Source organism: Sciurus vulgaris (genome assembly GCF_902686455.1).
Source record: "Sciurus vulgaris genome assembly, chromosome: 12".
Taxonomy (NCBI): domain Eukaryota; kingdom Metazoa; phylum Chordata; class Mammalia; order Rodentia; family Sciuridae; genus Sciurus; species Sciurus vulgaris.
In genome coordinates this window covers 59,088,420-59,108,235 of record NC_136473.1, presented here as the reverse complement: position 1 = coordinate 59,108,235, position 19,816 = coordinate 59,088,420, and the positions used below count along the sequence as shown (strand labels likewise).

The following is a 19,816-nucleotide window of genomic DNA, read 5'->3' as shown; positions in this document are numbered from 1 at the left end:
TCCACCATGATGAATGATAAAATTATGGCATTTGCAGCAAATGAAATTGGAGAATATCATGCTAAGTGAGATAAGCCAAACTCAAAGAACTAAAGGACGAATGACCTGGCTGATAAGCGGATGAGGACATATAATGGGGGATAGGAGGGGTTAGCGTTAGGGTTAGGGTTAGGTATAGGGTTAGGGATAAGGAGGGTGGTAAGAATGGAGGAAGGAAGGACTGTATAGAGGAAAAAGAGGGGTGGGAGGGGTGGGGGGAAGGGAAAAAATAACAATGAATCAAATAATATTGCCCTAGGTAAATTTATGATTTTTAATTAAAATAAATAAATAATTTTAAAAAGTTAAAAAAAAAGTAAATTAGGAGAATCCAAGATGGCGGTCTAGAGAGAGGCTGCGTTCCTTGTCGCTCCACAACACCGGATTCAAGCAGAGGATATCTGTTTCTCGGTGAGGCAGTTTTTGCTGCTTATCGATCCCCTGCTCTTTACCCCATTTGTCTGCTGTGATCACCTGCAATCTGCCAGCATATCGACGCCTTTTTTGAGAGCAGATTGCTCACTGTCAGGCATCTATCATCCGCCATTTGCCTGCCACTCGCCGGTCCATTGCCTTCCTTACCCCTATCCATCACCCAACGCTCGAGGTTCACCTCCCGATCGTCCAACAGCTGCCAGCAGATTGACCGCAGACCGCCAGTGGAGAACCAGCTGCCTGCTGCTACCTGGAAGTTCACTGTTACAGTACCTGCAGGTTTGATTACACGTGGCTGCCGCCATTTTGAGACAACAGCCAGGCCCTATAGGACCCCTGGCCTGACTGACTGAGTCCCGTCTCCAGGATCCCTCAGCCCAACCGATCACTCCCTGCCTCTGGGGCCCTCACATTGACTGACTGCATTTCTCAATAATAACCCTGTACGTTAATGGCCTAAACTCATCAATCAAAAGACATGGACTGGCAGAATGGATTAAAAAGAAAGACCCAACAATATGCTGCCTTATATCAGATAAAGTGGACTTCAAGCCAAAGTTAGTCAGAAGGGATAAAGGAGGACATTTCATACTGCTTAAGGGAACCATAAATCAGGAAGACATAACGATAGTAAATATTTATACCCCAAACAATGGTGCATCACTGTACATCAAACAAATCCTTCTCAATTTCAAGAATCACATAGACCACAACACAATAATTCTGGGTACTTTAACGCACCACTGTCACCACTACATAGATCTTCCAAACAAAATCCAACCGAAGAAACCATAGAACTCAATAACACAATCAATAACCTAGACTTAAGAGACATATATAGAATATTCCATCCATCAACGAGCGGATACACTTTCTTCTCAGCAGCATATGGAACCTTCTCGAAAATAGACCATATGTTATGCCACAAAGCAGCCCTTAGGAAATGCAAAAAAATAGAGATACTGCCTTGTGTTCTATCAGATCATAATGGACTGAGAGTAGAAATCAATGACAAAGTAAAAAAAGGAAATTACTCCAACACTTGGAGACTAAATAATATGCTATTGAATGAAACATGGATAACAAAAAACATCAGGGAGGAGATTAAAAAATTCTTAGAGGTCAATGAGAATGATGATACAACATATCAAAATCTCTGGGACACTATGAAAGCGGTACTAAGAGGAAAATTCATTGCATGGAGCACATTCTAGAAAAGAATGAAAAGTCAACAATTAAATGACTTAACATTACAGCTCAAAGCCCTAGATAAAGAAGAACAGAATAACAGCAAAAGTAGTAGAAGGCAGGAAATAATTAAAATCAGAGCTGAAATCAATGAAATTGAAACAAAAGAAACTACTCAAAAAATTGGCATAACAAAAAGTTGGTTCTTTGAGAAAGTAAACAAAATAGATAAACCCTTAGCCACACTAACAAAGAGAAGGAGAGAGAAGACTCAAATTACTAAAATACATGATGCAAAAGGAAATATCACAACAGACACCACTGAGATACAGAACATAATGAGAAACTACTTTGAAAATCTGTATTCCAACAAAATAGAAACTACCGAAGACATTGACAAATTTCTAGAGACATATGCTCCTCCCAAACTGAACCAGGAGGACATACACGATTTAAACAGATCAATAACAAGCAATGAAATAGAAGAAGCCATTAAAAATCTACCATCCAAGAAAAGCCCAGACGGATTCTCAGCTGAGTTCTACAAGACCTTCAAAGAAGAACTCATTCCAATACTTCTCTAAGTATTCCAGGAAATAGAAAAGGAGGGTACCCTACCGAACTCATTCTATGAAGCTAATATCACCCTCATACCCAAACCAGGAAAAGACACATCAAGGAAAGAAAATTTTAGACCAATATCCTTGATGAATATAGATGCTAAGATCCTTAACAAAATATTGGCAAACCATATCCAAAAACATATTAAGAAAATTGTGCACCACGATCAAGTGGGATTCATTCCTGGAATGCAAGGATGGTTTAAAATCCGTAAATCAATAAACGTAATCCATCATGTCAATAGACTTAAGGATAAGAATCATATGGTTATTTCAATTGATGCAGAAAAAGCATTTGACAATATACAACACCCCTTCATGCTCAAAACACTAGAAAAAATAGGGATTGTAGGAACATACCTGAACATTGTAAAGGCTATTTATGCTAAGCCCATGGCCAACATCATTCTTAATGGAGAAAAACTGAAACCATTCCCTTTAAAAACGGGAACAAGACAGGGATGTCCTCTTTCACCACTTCTATTCAACATTGTCCTCAAAACTCTAGCCAGAGCAATTAGGCAGACTAAAGAAATTAAAGGGATACGAATAGGAAAAGAGGAACTTAAGCTGTCACTATTTGCGGATGACATGATTCTATATTTAGAGGATCCAAAAACCTCCTCCAGAAAACTTCTAGACCTCATCAATGAATTCATTGAATTTTCTTAATATGTTTTTGGATATGGTTTGCCAATATTTTGTTAAGGATCTTAGCATCTATATTCATCAAGGATATTGGTCTAAAATTTTCTTTCCTTGATGTGTCTTTTCCTGGTTTGGGTATGAGGGTGATATTAGCTTCATAGAATGAGTTCAGTAGGGTACCCTCCTTTTCTATTTCCTGGAATACTTAGAGAAGTATTGGAATGAGTTCTTCTTTGAAGGTCTTGTAGAACTCAGCTGAGAATCCGTCTGGGCTTTTCTTGGATGGTAGATTTTTAATGGCTTCTTCTATTTCATTGCTTGTTATTGATCTGTTTAAATCGTGTATGTCCTCCTGGTTCAGTTTGGGAGGAGCATATGTCTCTAGAAATTTTATAGCCTGCAATAGCAGGCTATAAAATCAACATGCATAAATCTACAGCATTTTTATACGCAAGCAATGAAACAGCTGAAAGAGAAATGAGGATAACAACTCCATTTGCAATAGCCTCAAAAAAACATAAAATACTTGAGTATCAATCTAACCAAAGAGGTAAAAGATCTCTACAATGAAAACTACAGAACACTGAAGAAAGAAATTAAGGAAGACCTTAGAAGATGGAAAGATCTCCCATGTTCTTGCATAGGCAGAATTAATATTTTCAAAATGGCCATACTACCTAAAGTGCTATACAGATTCAATGCAATTCCAATAAAAATTCAATGATGTACCTCACAGAAATAGAGCAAACAATTATGAAATTCATCTGGAAGAATAAGAAACCCAGAATAGCTAAAGCAATCCTTAGCAGGAAGAATGAAACAGGGGGTATCGCAATACCAGATCTTCAACTCTACTACAAAGCAATAGTAACAAAAACAGCATGGTATTGGCACCAAAATAGACAGGTAGATCAATGGTACAGAATAGAGGACATGGACACAAACCCAAATAAATACAATTTTCTCATACTAGACAAAGGTGCCAAAAATATGCAATGGAGAAAAGATAGCCTCTTCAACAAATGGTGCTGGGAGAATTGGAAATCCATATGCAACAGAATGAAACTAAACCCCTATCTCTCACCCTGCACAAAACTCAACTCACAATGGATCAAGGACCTTGAAATCAGACCAGAGACCCTGCATCTTATAGAAGAAAAAGTAGGTCCAAATCTTCACCTTGTTGGCTTAGGATCAGACTTCCTTAACAGGACTCCCATAGCACAAGAAATAAAAGCAAGAATCAATAACTGGGATAGATTAAAACTAAATAGCTTTCTCTCAGCAAAAGAAACTATCAGCAATGCGAAGAGAGAGCCTACAGAGTGGGAGAAAATCTTTGCCTCTCATACTTCAGATAGAGCACTAATTTCTAGAATATATAAAGAACTCAAAAAACTCTACACCAAGAATACAAATAATCCAATCAACAAATGGGCTAAGGAAATGAACAGACACTTCACAGAAGAAGATATACAAGCAATCAACAGATATATGAAAAAATGCTCAACATCTTTAGTAATAAGAGAAATGCAAATCAAAACCACACTAAGATTCCATCTCACCCCAATTAGAATGGCGATTATCAAGAACACAAGCATCAATAGGTGTTGGAGAGGATGTGGGGAAAAAGGTACACTCATACATTGCTGGTGGGGCTGCAAATTAGTGCAGACACTGGAAAGCAGTGTGGAGATTCCTTAGAAAACTGGAAATGGACCTACCATTTGACCCAGCTATCCCACTCCTCGGCCTATACCCAAAGGACTTAAAATCAGCACACTACAGAGATACAGCCACATCAATGTTCATAGCAGCTCAATTCACAATAGCCAGACTATGGAACCAACCTAGATGCCTTTCAATTGATGAATGGATAAAGAAACTGTGGTATACACATACAATGGAATATTACTCAGCTGTAAAGAATAATAAAATTATGGCATTTGCAGGCAAATAGATGAAATTGGAGAATATCATGTTAAGTGAGATAAGCCAATCTCAAAAATCCAAAAGAGGAATGATCTCACTGATAAGCGGATGATGACCCTTAATGGGGGGTGGGAGTGGGACAAGAATGGAGGAAGGAGAGACTGTATAGAGGGAAAAGAGACGTGGGAGGGGTGGGGGGGAAGTAAAAAATAATGGAATGAATCAAATATCATTACTCTATGTAAATTTATGAATATGCAAACGGTATGCTGTTACTCCATGTACAAACTGAAACAACATTTGTTTACAATAAAAATAAATTTTAAAAAAACTAAATTAAATCCAAAGTAAGTAGAATTTAGAAATAATAAATTCAAGAAGAAATCAATGAAATTGAAAGCAGGAAAACAGAATATCAACAAAATCAAAAGATGTTTCCTTAAATACATCAATAAAACTGATAAATTCCTAACTAGGGTAATTAAGAATAAAAAAGAACACATAGATTACTAAGATCAGCAATGGAAGACAAACTATCACTTGTGATTTCATGAATACTAAAAAAGCATCATAAAGCAATATTGTAAAAAATTCTGAGAGAACAAATTAGATAATTTGGATGAAATGGACCAATTCCTTGAAAACACAATCTACTAAAACTTACACAGAGACATAGAATTATGTTTCAGTTTTTAAAAAACTGAACCAATAATTAATAACCCTCTCAAACACGCCAAGATGGTTTCACTGTGAATTCTACCAAAAAAAGAACAAATAAAACCGTTCCCCACAATTTGTTCCAGAAAATAAAAGCACAAGAAGTACTTCCTAACTCCTGTTTTGTACCCTGTAACAGGGGGATGTCTTCCTTGTCACACTGTGTGAAGCTTACACAGGACAAAGCTTTGGGTTCTCAGCACCACTGTGTCCCCTCTGGTCTGTTCAGTGGCAGAATTCCACCCGCATTTCACTTACCATGTTCTTTCAATGACCAGGGGAGGTAAATTCCATGGATACCTAGACAAATGTGTGATGAGACAATGTCGTTCATACTATCCATTAAACTATTTTGGATAAGCATCCTGAAAATGTGCCTAATCATTTGTGTTTATTTATGTGTAACACTGTAATAGTATAACATAATTATAACACACACACAAGATAAAGGTAAACAGAAATAAAATGTCTGATATTTTCTTCCTTTAATCTTGTGAATCTTCTTAATTTTGAACTTCTCTGATATAATGAAGCATCATTTCCTCCTGTGCTAAACTTTCAGCTATGTATTCAGTTAACATTTAGGCACCTACAGTGCCAGAATCCACCCAATGGCAAGGAGAAATGCCTTTCCAGGGTCAGATGATAATGTGCAATTGTGTGCTGATAAACAAGAACTGACTCTTACAATACCTACTCTCTAGGCCCCATAAAAAATTTTTTAGACACTATCACTCTCAGTTTATAACCTACAATCTCACGTATTATGGTAGCCCTAGTCAACCACTAAGTCTTAACTAAGGTATAGGAGTGAATTTGCTGTTAAGGCAGCTTTGGTTTGGGGAAAAATCTGCTGCTGATTATCATTTCCTTAAAATTTGCCTCTGACCCAGTAGAATACTCATCCTGCATGGGAAGCTATTTATTAACTCGAGGAAGCCACCTGCACAACACTCATGCAATGTCACTTTTTAAATGGGGGTAGGGGATTGCTTTTCTGAAAAATAACCTCATCAAGAAAAAACACTGGGGATGGTAATTCTAAATCCTGCCACAGCCCCTGCTTGTCAGGGCAGACAGTTTTTGCTATTAGGATGCCAGCCAAACACAAATCATCTACTGCCAAAATGAGCTCCTTGGGACAATTTAGGAGTCTTTGGAAGTGAACGGCTCTTTGAGCTGGAATGCAGCCCAGGTCAATTTTCAAACCCAAGTCAAAATGACAAAGAGCAAATTTCCTGGGCCACTCAGCCCTAAGTGTAAGATGACTTTAGGTTGGCAGCTGCACTCTTTATCTAGTTATTTAAAGCTTTTCACCAGATACTCACAACTGAGTACTTAAACAACCAGCTTCAATGTTAGTAAGCAGGACCATGCTAATGCACCACATGAGACAAAACCTCTGGGATTATAGGGACAAGGTGAAAAAGCTAAGGTTACAAATATATTTTTCAGCTTAATTTTTTATATTCACTTTCAAAATATTTCAAAATTTTTTTCTTTTAGAGCTTAAAATGAGAAGGAGTGGGGCCAGAACTTTTGGCTGAATATCAAATACTATTTTAATCAAAACCATTTCCTGAATGGAACCATATGTAAATCTGATTAGCACTAGGTTTTTCCATACTCTTCAAATAGGAGTTAATAGGGAGATTGAAGCAATCACCTGACATTTTTTCTGCTAGATCAAACTTTATTCTTAAATCCAAGAGAAATTCTGAATAAATTTCCCAGCTTCATTGGCTTTAGTTGCTTGGTTTTTGTTGACTTCAAAAATAATTAGTTTTGAGGTCACAGCAGGGAAATAGATGATTAGTCTCCCACTAGCTTTTCTGTAGGTCACACCTCTGATGTGTGGGTCCTGATGATAATGGTTGCCTAGTTTACTTTTCAGGGACTTGATCACTTTTGTAGAAGCTCACCAGTTGGCCTGCTTAGGTGTCTGATGGGTGACCTTTTAGAGGGCCCAAATCTCTACCTTTACATCATACTAATGTCACCATTTTCTGAACATACCTTCTATAAAGAGCTATAAAGATTAATTATGCATGTGCAAACTATCATTCACCTACTTTCTTTATTATAAAAATATCCCCAAATTCTGTCCTCAAGGAGGTAGATCTGAGACATAGGTCTCCTGCTTTCTTACACTTGTCCCCCTTGTTAATTAACTCATTCTTTTTTTTACTTAACTCATTGTTTTTATGATTGGCATACTGTACAGTGGTAAAACAGACCTGGCTTGGCAACACCTTTATCGCATGTAGAAAATGCTGACAATATGAGTATCTCTACAGTTTTGACAAAAGAATACATAGGCCATTGTTTGAATTACAGAAGTTGCTCCCCTATTTCTGTTCACTCTGAGTTTTTAGAAAACATCCTCGAGCACTGTTATTTGTGTCCTTCTAATGTCCAGAGATTTAGAAATTATTCAATATTCTCTCAATTAAAACATTTGTAAATGTTTCCAAAGAAATGAATTTTAATTGACATGAATTGATGATGCATTATCAAGTTCATCTGCATATTACTTTATGCTCAGAATCTACTGAGGATGCATAGGCTGTTTGTGTGACTTCTACAGGATTTCTGAGAGTCAAGCTGTCTGGGCTTGAAATCCAGCTGTATTCTTAAGAGCTCTGTGATCTTGGACAAATTATTAAACTTCTGTAATGCTTGCTTCCTGATTTGAGAATCAGAGATGAAATAATGTTAAAATAAATAATAATAATAATAATAATAATACCCCCAGGGTTATTAAAATGATTTACATTAGTTCATGCATGTGAAGTAGTTAAAACAGTGTCTGACATACAGCAAGTACTTAAACATTAGCTATTTTCAATCTGAAATTCTCAGAAATACTTTAAAACATACTTGGGGATAAATATTCCTAATTAGCTGCTAATTCAAAAGTCATTTATATTTACTTTTGGTATACACACTCCTATTTTCATTTTAACATTGGTATGTCTACATTCTAAGAAGTTAGATATTTGAGTTTCTATAGAGTCCTCTCTATTTTTACATACTTCCTTAATAGTTTTATCTACATTCTTCTTATTTAGTTCTCCAATAAAACTCTTTTTTATCTTCACAGTCTTGGTTTTAAATGCACATATAAGAATTGGCAGGCCAGGTATGTAAGATGAAGGATAAATGACAGGATTTCTTATTTGACCTGTTCATTGCAATTATGGGATATATATATTAAGCCATAAGATATACAAGATAGATATATCAGAAGAAATACATGTTTATCAGCTTTTTGTTCCTATAACAAATGCCTGAGATAAATCAACTAGAAGCAGGAAAGGCTTATTGGGCTCATGGTTGCAGAGGTTTCCATCTGTATTTGGTTAGCCCTGTTGCTTTGGGCCTGTGAGCACAGTGTGTCACTACAGAGCACATAATAAAGGAAGAGATCTGTTCACATCATGGTGGCTGGAAAGCAAAGAGAGACAGAAGAGAGGCCAAGATCTCAATATCCCATTCAGAGACACACCCCCAATAACTAATTGCTTTATAATAGGCCCCATATCCTAAAAGTTCCACTAGTTCCTAATGTGTTTGTTTCTGAGTTCTTTGAGGAGAGGGACTATATCCGTCTTGCTTTTTGTATTCCTAGTCCCATAACAGTGTCTGACACATATTGAGAATCAATAAATCTTGATTGAATAGAAATACAGGACTTTTCAGTGTGATCCTATTTTGCAAGGAAGAAAATGCCTATTTTCATCAGTAAATAGACTGTGATGATGTGTTTAGTGATACTTTTTATAGAAATGTTCTTTATAGAACACAATTAATGTCAAGCCTCATTATTCACAGATTGCATAATTGTAAATTTGCTTACATGCTAAAATTTATTTGTAACCACAAAATCAATACTCACAGTGCTTTCATAGTAATTTGCAGTGCCAGGACTGATACCCAAAGTCTGGCACCTTGATAGCTGACTACTCTTAACTGAAGGAGAGGGGCTCAGAAGTAAGATCTTTCTGACCTCCTGCCATTCTTTCTCCTGATCCACTTTTATCCCCAAGAAGATCATAGACACTAGAATTCCTCTTCCCCAAGCACCGTTAGAAAGTACAATTCCTCTCCCCAAAGTCAGTCATAAAACCTAGAAATCTTACTGTGTTAGTCAGTTTTTTCGCTGCTGTGACTGAAGGAGCCAGCCAGCACAATCATAGAGGAAAGGTTTATTTAGGAGCTCAAGTTTCAGAAACCTCAATCCATAAGAGGCAGGCTCCATTCCAAAGGGCTCAAGGTGAGGCAGGATATCATGGTGGAAGAGTGTGGCAGAGGGAAGCAGTTCACATTATGGTGATCTGAAAGCAGAGAGGTCTCTACTTGCCAGATACAAATATATACCCCAAAGCCACGCCCCCAATTCCCACCTCCTCCAGCCACACCCTAAAACTTCAGTTACTACTCAGTTAAGCACTATCAGGGGATTAATTCACAAATTAGGTTAAGACTCTCACAACCCAATCATTTCTCCTCTGAACCTTCTTGAATTGTCTCACACATGAGCTTTTAGGGGACAGTTCACATCCAAACCATAAAATTACTCTAACCGTCCTCCATGTTTTTGTGCATGAAACAAAAGTTGCATGGAGTAGAACTTTCCACTTGTGGCATCATGTTGGAGCATAAGATACCTTTTGAATTTGGGGGATTTGGGATTTTTGGATACTCAGATTAGGAATACACAAATGTATAGAAACTTAATTCATTCTGGTTTTTTTTTTTTTTTTTTGAAGGATTGACTTTTAAACATTCCTTTCTTTTAAGAAGACTGGAGTGCCTAATTAAACCAAGTGCTATTGGAGGCAGTAAAAATACAGCAATGACCAAGTCAGGCAAAAATTCCTGATTTCATGGGACTTAAATTTCTAGTAAGACAGGCAACAAAGAAATTAAAAAGTCATCTGATAATGCTGTAAAGAAAAATAATGGGGCTGGGGCTGGGGCTCAGGGGCAGAGCGCTTGCCTACTGTGTGTGAGGCACTGGGTTCGATCCTCAGCACCACATAAAAATAAATAAAAATAAATAAAACAACTAAAAAATATTGAAAAAAATTATAAAAAAAAAAAGAAAAATAAGACTAATGTGGAAGTTAGGAAAAGGGCTGGCAATTTTAAATAAGGTGGTCAGGAAAGGATGGCTCGAGGTGACATCTAAGTACAAGTCACAAAATGGTGAACACATGCAATCTAAGAGCACAAGCGCAACCACCAATTTTGTCACTATATCACAAGTATCACTTTAAGTGACCAAAACTAAGCCATCCCAAAATGATTGATTTACCTGCTTTAAGAAGTTTGTAGGGTAAAATTTTCCACCATCTGAAACCTGTTAGTGCATTTGACACTTGCAATGCATAATGCAGGTCAGCACCAAGCAATAAAATAATACCGTCTTTTCACCATAGGCAGCAAGAGAGGGACACGCTGGCCTTGTACAAGAGAAGAGTTATGCTAATTTCACTTCCTTCGACAGGCACTGTCAATCCTAATTCAGTCATCACACAATGTGCATTGCCTCCATTGCAGCCCCTGAGAAAGAGGTGTGTAATAGTTCAGCTGGGGGCTGGGGAGATAGCTCAGTCGACAGAGTGCTTGCTTTGCAAGCACATAGGCCCTGGGTTCAATCCCCATCACAGCAAAAAAATATATATTTATAGTTCAGCTGGTGAATGGGCCCTACCCCATAATTTCTAATCCCAAATGTGTATTTATATCCCTTAAGCAGCAAGGCCCAAGAGAGACATTTGGAGAAATGAAGAGAACTATTAATAATGGTTATCTATTTCTTTCATGGTACCACAAATGGTGTCCAATGTCAGAAAGTAATTAGCCAGAAAAAAAGTTCACAGAGAAATAATACTTGATGCATGGTCTGGGCAGGTGGCAGCTGGGAATTTTTTCATAGCAATAACTGACTTTTGTCAAGGTTAGGTGTTCTTTTTGTAACAGTGGACTTTGGTGAGAAAAAGTGATCCTCCTCTAAGAGGAATGTTAACAGGTTGTGATTTTCTTCCACTTTCTTGAATTGTCCACACCTAAGTTTTTATGATGAGATTTATTATTATTTCTGGGTTAACTGGAGGGGAGACCTATGCACAAAATGTCTTGTTCATTTCTAATTATTGCCTGAAAAGGCAAACACCACTGAAACAATAAACTGGCTAATTTAAAAGGCATAGCCAACTAAAATGAAGGGCAATTTTCCACTTATTTTAATGGCTTTAATACTGCAAATCTTACCCTTGGAATCAACTAGTTATCAGATCTTAAAATGAAAAGCAATATTGCCTTGCCTTCATAAAATTCAGTTTTTCTTCTTCTGTATACCATTGTCATCAAACAGTGTTTTCTACTTGTTGGTTTACTCTTTTACTATAAGGACGTGTGATAATGTGTGGTATAAAAAATCAAGAAATTAGTCTGGCAGCAGGGAGTCGGCTAACAACACCATTTTAATCTTATCCTTGAAGCAGCAGCAGAAAACATATTAATTGCAGTTTAATTTATGCAACAAATATTTCATTTTAATTTTGGTTGATTTTTGTCAAACTACAAAAATGTCAATAGTTCTGACAGTTTTTTCTTACAAGTATTTTTAGATGAAATAATTAAAATCAAGTGCTTTTTCTGAAAGAAATTATTATTAAAGATTTCTAATTACTGCTTATGTTTTTGAAAAATTGCTAATGTGGTAGCCCCAAAATAACATCTGGGAACATGTGAACTTGGAGCTTTATTACTCAGAATGTATAAGTCTTAATAATATACATGCATCATTAATATAATGGAATTCTCACAGGAAGGATTTTTCTGTTTTATAGGATATATCAATAACTGTCATTGAATGGCGAATGTTCTCCATAGAAATATTTCTGTTAATTTCTTTCTGAAAAACAAAGACAAGAATAAATGAGAGAGCGTGAACGGGAGGCGGAGCCGGGGGAGCTGCTCTCGTAGCTCCCCCTGGCCCCAGGCCCAGCTGCTCGAGGGGGAGGAGTTACCGCCGCTCTTCGCCTTGGGGGAAGATGAAGAGTTGGAAGAGGAATACGATGATGAAGAAACTCTTAAATTCCCCAGTGATTTTTCACGTGTGTCCAGCGGAAAGAAACCCCCATCTCGAAGACAGCGGCATCGCTTTCCAACCCAGGAGGATACTCGGGAGGGTGGCCGTAGAGATCCCAGATCTGCTGGTCCACATCGACTGGGCAGGAAACGAAGTCAGGCAGATAAGCGCAGAGGCCTGGGATTGTGGGGAGCAGAGGAACTATGTCAACTTGGACAGGCAGGCTTCTGGTGGCTGATTGAACTGCTGGTATTGGTGGGAGAATATGTGGAAACTTGTGGCCATCTCATCTATGCATGCAGGCAGCTGAAAGGCAGTGATCTGGACCTTTTTCGAGTTTGGGTGGGAGTCTGGGCAGGGAGGGTGGGGGGCTAGGCCCAGATGATGTTCCATTTTCTAAGCCAAGGGCTTTACTATGGGGTTGGACTGTTAACCCGTTTTCTTAGGTTACTGGGTGCTTTGCTGCTCCTGGCTCTGGCCCTCTTTTTGGGCTGTCTGCAGTTGGGCTGGCAGTTTCTGGTGGGACTGGGTGACCGTTTAGGCTGGAGGGATAAGGCCACCTGGCTCTTCTCTTGGCTAGATTCTCCAGCTTTGCAGCGTTGCTTGACTGTGCTGAGAGATAGCCGGCCATGGCAGCAGCTGGTAAGAATAGTTCAGTGGGGTTGGCTAGAGTTGCCTTGGGGCAAGCAGAGGACTAATAGACAGGGGAATGCACCCGTAGCTAGTGGACGCTATTGCCATCCTGAAGAGGAAGTGGCTCGACTCTTGAGTATGACTGGGGTTCCTGAGGATGAGTTAAACCCTTTCCATGTGCTTGGGGTTGAAACCACAGCATCAGATATTGAACTGAAGAAGGCCTATAGGCAGCTGGCGGTGATGGTTCATCCCGATAAAAATCAACATCCCCAGGCTGAAGAGGCTTTCAAGGTTTTGCGGGCAGCTTGGGACATTGTCAGCAACCCTGAAAGGCGGAAGGAATATGAGATGAAACGGATGGCAGAAAATGAGTTGAGCCGGTCTGTGAATGAGTTTCTGTCCAAGCTGCAAGATGGCCTCAAGGAGGCGATGAATACTATGATGTGTAGCCGATGCCAAGGAAAGCACAGTTTGTTGCATTTCAGGAGGTTTGAAATGGACCGGGAACCTAAAAGTGCCAGATATTGTGCTGAATGTAATAGGCTGCACCCTGCTGAAGAAGGAGACTTTTGGGCAGAATCAAGCATGTTGGGCCTCAAGATTACCTACTTTGCACTGATGGATGGAAAGGTGTATGACATCACAGAGTGGGCTGGATGCCAGCGTGTCGGAATCTCCCCAGATACCCACAGAGTTCCCTATCACATCTCATTTGGTTCTCGGATCCCAGGCACCAGTGGTTGCCAGAGGGCCACCCCAGATGCCCCTCCCGCTGACCTTCAGGATTTCTTGAGTCGGATTTCAAGTACCCCCTTGCCAGATGTCCAATGGGAACTTCTTTGCAGCTCCTCAGCCTGGCCCTGGGGCCACTGCAGCCTCCAAGCCCAACAGCACAGTAGCCAAGGGAGAAGCCAAACCGAAGCGGTGGAAGAAAGTGAGAAGGCCCTTCCAACGTTGAAGCCCCTTCTCTTTTTTCCTCAAATCAATGTCAGGGAGTCAAAAGGGCTGTGTACAGCACAGGATGGAGTTTGATTTGATTATTTTTAAATATTTTAAAAAGGGAAAATGTTAAGCTTAAATTGTTCACTCAGTACTCATAGGAAGCCCCTGAACCACTCGCCTTCCTCCCCCAGCACCCAGGAACTGAATCTTGTCTTCTAACAATACCAAAGAAATAGGGGGGGTTAGAGCAAAGAACCTAAGGCCTGGACCTAGGCTGCACAATGTATCCCTTTGAGGTATGGGAACTGGGTATTTCCCTGGGGTATATATGCCTTTGTCTTGTCATTTGCTTTTATAGCAGATGATATTACCCCACCCCTGCTTTTTAAACTGAGTCTCTTATTTCTTGACCCATTTCAGGGGGAAACCCCCTCCTTTACTCTGATATACTAGATAAGACAGAACAAGAAAGCATGTAGCCCTAATTTTGAAGATGCATAGGGTTCAAAGAGTGTAAACTGAACTTTTCCTTTGACTTTCACCTTGTGGGAAAATCACTCTACTTCAGGCTTATTGCTGCAAGGATGGCCAAAATTAATAATTTTTAAGAAGCAGACTCATGCCCTCTGCCTTTGGGTGAGGGGAAAGGATAAGAGGGTTCCTAGAAGCCCTCTTGTGATCCAAGGGTTTGTATTTTTTTAAGTTTGTTCATATTTGTATGTACATATCTATTTAAAGCCAGGGACTATCTTTCTATAAATATATAACTGGCAACCTGTATCCTCCTTTCTTCTTTGCCACATAGCTGCAGCTCTTTTTTCTCATTTGAGAATCTTTTCCCTGCTTTTAGCTAAGTGAAGGGTACCTCCTTATTGGACCAAAGGAGAAGGGATAAAAAATTGCTTAGTTCTGTACAGTTAGTATTTGATCTTCCCTCCCCAGCATTATGAAGACATCCTCTTATACCTCTTGCTGACCAAATTTTAGCCATCACTGAAAAAATTACTTTATTAGAAGGAAAAGACACCACAAAACAAAGCTAAAGGTGGTGGGGTGGAAGATATGGAAAAATGTAATCACCAAATGAACTGCCCAATCTTGAATACCTTCCTGTTGATTTGGCTCTTAACCTCATCTGCTTTTCCTGATTCAAATAATTTTGCACCTAGCAGGGCTGGGCCTAGGAGCTCCATTTCCCAATTTCTCCCCTTCCCAGGAGTTTGAGAAAGGTTGTATACTTCTCAAGACTTTTAAGACACACAGTATGGAGAAGAAGGGGAAGATGTTACAGCCCTTTGTTCCAGTGCCTTCTCCATGCCTGTGGAGCTGTTCTTAGCTCTTTCCCTCAATATTTGTTGATGCCAAAGAGACGAACCCCATGGAATTGGGGTAACTTAGGCAGCAGTACACTGAGCAGTGAGGTAGTGTTGATGAGGAAGTGAGCAGCATCATATTTGGTGTAGAAGCTGGCCAGGAGGTAGCTGGGAGAAAAAAAATAAAATGAGTGAGGTTGGCCTTCCCTAAAAAAAAAAAAAAAAAAAAAAAAAGAATAAATGAAGCTGATTGCTGCTGACACAATGCACTAAAGAAAAGTCAAACCACCAAAGCTGAACAGTATTAATTATATTTAGCAAATATTTATTAAACTCTCAGTAGGCACGATTCCTACCTGAACATTAGGTTTCATTAAAAATGATACTTCCTCCAGGAAATCCTTCTCTCTTCAGATGTAAATTAAATTTTCCTGCACTGAATGCCTATGGTACATAGTTATATCTTGCTCACATCCCTTTTATTTTTTTTTTGTTTTACACTTAAATAATTCCCCTACATGTTCATCTCATCACCTAACACATTCAAATATACTTAAAAATGAAAACCCAAGTATGATTAATATGTTCTAGGCGTTGTTTTTATAAAAAATATTAAAAAAGATTTCTATGTATCAAAAATTTTCATTAGAAGACTTTAAATGTTAAGATGGCAGAGCGGTGAATTTCTTGTCCTATTTTATACTCTCAGAAATGTTCCTCACTTCAAACATGAGAATTATAATCATCCTGTGAACTTCATCTTCCATGATACTAGAAGACAGCAGTGACCCCAAATCATAATTTATGTTGAGAAACAGACAGGAGTGGCCACAGATTTAAAACAAATACAGCAGAGGACACTTGGAGAGGGATATAAACAAGATCCCATCCTGTTCTTCCTAATTGAACCCAGAACCCTTGACTCTGGCAGCTTCAGATATCCCAGAGGGCAGAAGTGAGGCAAAGGGCTTGCCTGAAAGACTGTATGAAGCTCCTTCCCAGGTTCTCCCCGGGGATCTTTTCCCACTTCCTCCCCCCAGTTTGGGGAGTGTTCTCTGAGGGAGGACAAGAGGCACCAGGCAACGAGAGGGCATGGGCGAAGCACTTTACAGTAGTATCCCCTAATTGGAGGTTTTGATTTCTACAGCTTCAGTTACATATGGCAAGCCACAGTCTAAAACAATTACAAGGAAAATTCCAGAAATAAACAATTGATAATTTTTAAATAACTTTTATTATAATGTGGTTCTGAATGTTTTATTTTATTAGTTATATTGTTGTTGGCTTTTCATTGTGACCAATTTATAAATTAAACTTTTATCATAGGTATGTATGTGTTGGACTCAGAAAACCATAACCCAACATATCCACTTTGAACTTGAACTGAGAGCACCTGAGAAACAGAAATTGCAGGAAAAATCTTTCTCTGAAGTTCACCTATTTACTGAAAGACCAAATTGCCAAAGGGGAACACAGTTTCCTCCAATCTTTTTGGTAAGATTTCATTAACTCAGGAAAATTAAACTCATACCACAGAAGCACCTGAAAACCAAAACACCACACAAGCAGCCCAATGGAGCTATGTCCCTCTGTCGGCATCATCTATTCTTTAAGCCCGTTTGAATTCCGAAAAAATTATCACAACCCTCTGAAATTACCTACATCCTTCACGTAGAGAAGAGGGAATTTAACTGTCAACCATCTGGCCTTTCCTTTAATTTCATATTTTGTAAGGCTCCTGGTGGCCTGTGCATGCACGTTAATAAATTTACACATTTTCTCCCATTAAACTATTAGCTTGTTTCTCCAGACGTGGTTATCAAACCTTCAGAGGAAGAGTCTGAACTTATCTACATATGAATAAGCAAAAAAAAAAAAAAAAAGTATATCTAGGGTTTGGTACCATCCATGTTTTCAAGTATACCCTGCAGGGAGGGGTCTGTAATGTACTATTGTACTATCCCACGGCTAAGTGGACCAATGTGGTAAGAATGAAGTAAAAGGTAAAAGTCCTCATACTGAATATAGAGAACACCTTCCTATTGCTCATCCCATTCCCAGAATACTAGCACACTTGGCAAGAGATTAGAGAATTTCTTTGTTGGAAGAACTGAAAGGCTATAAGCAGTGGCTCCTCCCATAGTAAGCTGCCTCTACAGTAAAAATCACCAGTCAATAAATCCTGCCCAAGTATATGATGATTTCAACTAGCATTTCTGTGTCTCCTTATTAAATGAATGAAGAGAAAAGATCAACAGCTGTCAAAGAAAGTCTCAAATTTAAAAGACAAAGATAAGCTAACAAACAAACAAACAATAAGAAAAAAAACAATTTTGGAATGAGACAGACATCATTATCCAATGTACATGTATGATTACACGAATGGTATGAATCTACATCGGGCACAACCATAGAAATAAAATATATCCCATTTGTGTACAATGAATCAAATTGCAGCCTGTAGAAAATAAAATTTAAAAAAATGAAAACTCTTATGCTTAGAAAAAGAAACAATTTAGATAATTTGAGAGTATGCATGAAACAGAACAAAGTTTCACTAAAAATCTATGACACCCATTCTAAGAAGATATTAAAAAGGATATTGCATCCATCAAATAAGTATGGGCTGCAATTTAAGAAAACAAGAGAATAAAAAGAACTTTAGTGAAGTAATAATATGAGAGCAGAAAACACAACATGAGAGAAAAATTGAAATTTAACACCAAGGCGTTTTCTTGCAGGGTAAAACAAAAGGACAATGAAGTAGAAATAGAAGATACACAAGATGAAAACAAACAAATGAGGGTCAAGTACAGATTTGACATCTGACTATAGAAGTTCTAGTAGAAAGGATCTGAGAAAACAAAATGCAAATAAATTGGGGAAAAAAATAAATCAAGCAAATTTCCCCAAATCAAACAACAGTCCATAATGGCTTAAGACATAACAGAAACAACTTTCAACCTAAAATTCTATCAATTATGTTTGAGATGAAATTTTTAAATATAAAAATTATACTGCAAGACTGTTACAGGGCATGGAGAAAGGACAAGAGGTATAAAGAAAGTTAAGCAAATGGAGAAAAGATAAGCAATAGCAGGAAATATAAAAAGAGATACAGAAGGAAACATCATAGAACATGTCTTGGTTTAATAAGAAACAATTTCTAAGCCAGGCGGTGTGGTGCACGCCTGTAATCCAGCAACTCAGGAGGCTGAGGCAGGAGGATTGCAAGTTCAAAGCCAGCCTCCAACTTAGCGAGGCACTAAGCAACTCAGTTAGACCCTGCCTCTAAATAAAATACAAAATAGGGCTGGGAATGTGGCTCAGTGGTCCAGTGTCCCTGAGTTCAAGCCCTGGTACCAAAAAACAAAAAAAATAATAATAATAATTTTTATATATTGAAAAAATGCCAATTCTATTTGTTTACTCATGAGCTATGACTATATTCCATGAAAACACGGAGATAATGGTTTAAGAGACCCAAATCCAAATTTACCATAGCTGACGGTCAATGGCTAACACTGAAAATTGATAAATCAAGAGATAGCATTTTGCCTACTAGAAGACAAAAGAGTTGAACATTGCAGCTTCTGAAAAGGAGGACTGAATAAGTAGAATGGGGATAAGTGGGTCAGGGGTCTTTTATCTTTTGTTATCATTCTTTGAACATACTTTATGCACATATTTTACTTTAATATAAAGAAAAAGAAGGTAACTAGTGCATCGAATGTTTACCATTCTTAGAATTAAATTTTATTTTTACTAGAACATTTAATCATGAAACAACCACATTCCTCTTAATAACTGATGCCTTTAAAATCATTTATACAAAATACTTACATATATCTAAATACTTAAATATGTGATTTATTATGTGATTTTTAAAAATCTATGTCATATTTTCCTTTCTGAACATTTTAATAATGTTTCCCACAAGCTAGTGCAGATATTAAAACATATTAAAATGCAGATAAGATAGTCAACAGAAATGAATCTATTATTTTATAATGCCAACTCCCTCTGTAAGTTTTGGGAACATTACATACACATTTACAGGTCTACATACAATGTTTAGTGTCTACATTTGAACCAAAATTATTAGAGATCTATTTTCTGAACTAGTGTCCTTTTCTCTAATTAAATCAAACTAAGAAAGCAATGCGAATTTCCTCACAAGCTATTTCATACTTGGATGTCCTTGAACTTTACTGAGCTTGAACTAAAAAGCACGTGTAGGTAAA

At 38.1% G+C, this 19,816-nt stretch overlaps 1 long non-coding RNA gene and 1 pseudogene across 2 annotated transcripts in view; one reads left to right on the top strand and one right to left on the bottom strand.

Annotated features, from left to right (window-relative positions):
- The window catches only part of LOC306641575, an 84,287-nt gene that overhangs the window by 25,874 nt on the left and 38,597 nt on the right, over positions 1-19,816 (bottom strand). The window lies entirely within an intron of this gene.
- On the top strand, positions 11,123-14,467 carry LOC306641405 (dnaJ homolog subfamily C member 14-like; annotated as a pseudogene). Its single transcript has 2 exons — positions 11,123-11,158; positions 12,535-14,467. The product of its transcript is annotated as a dnaJ homolog subfamily C member 14-like (transcript).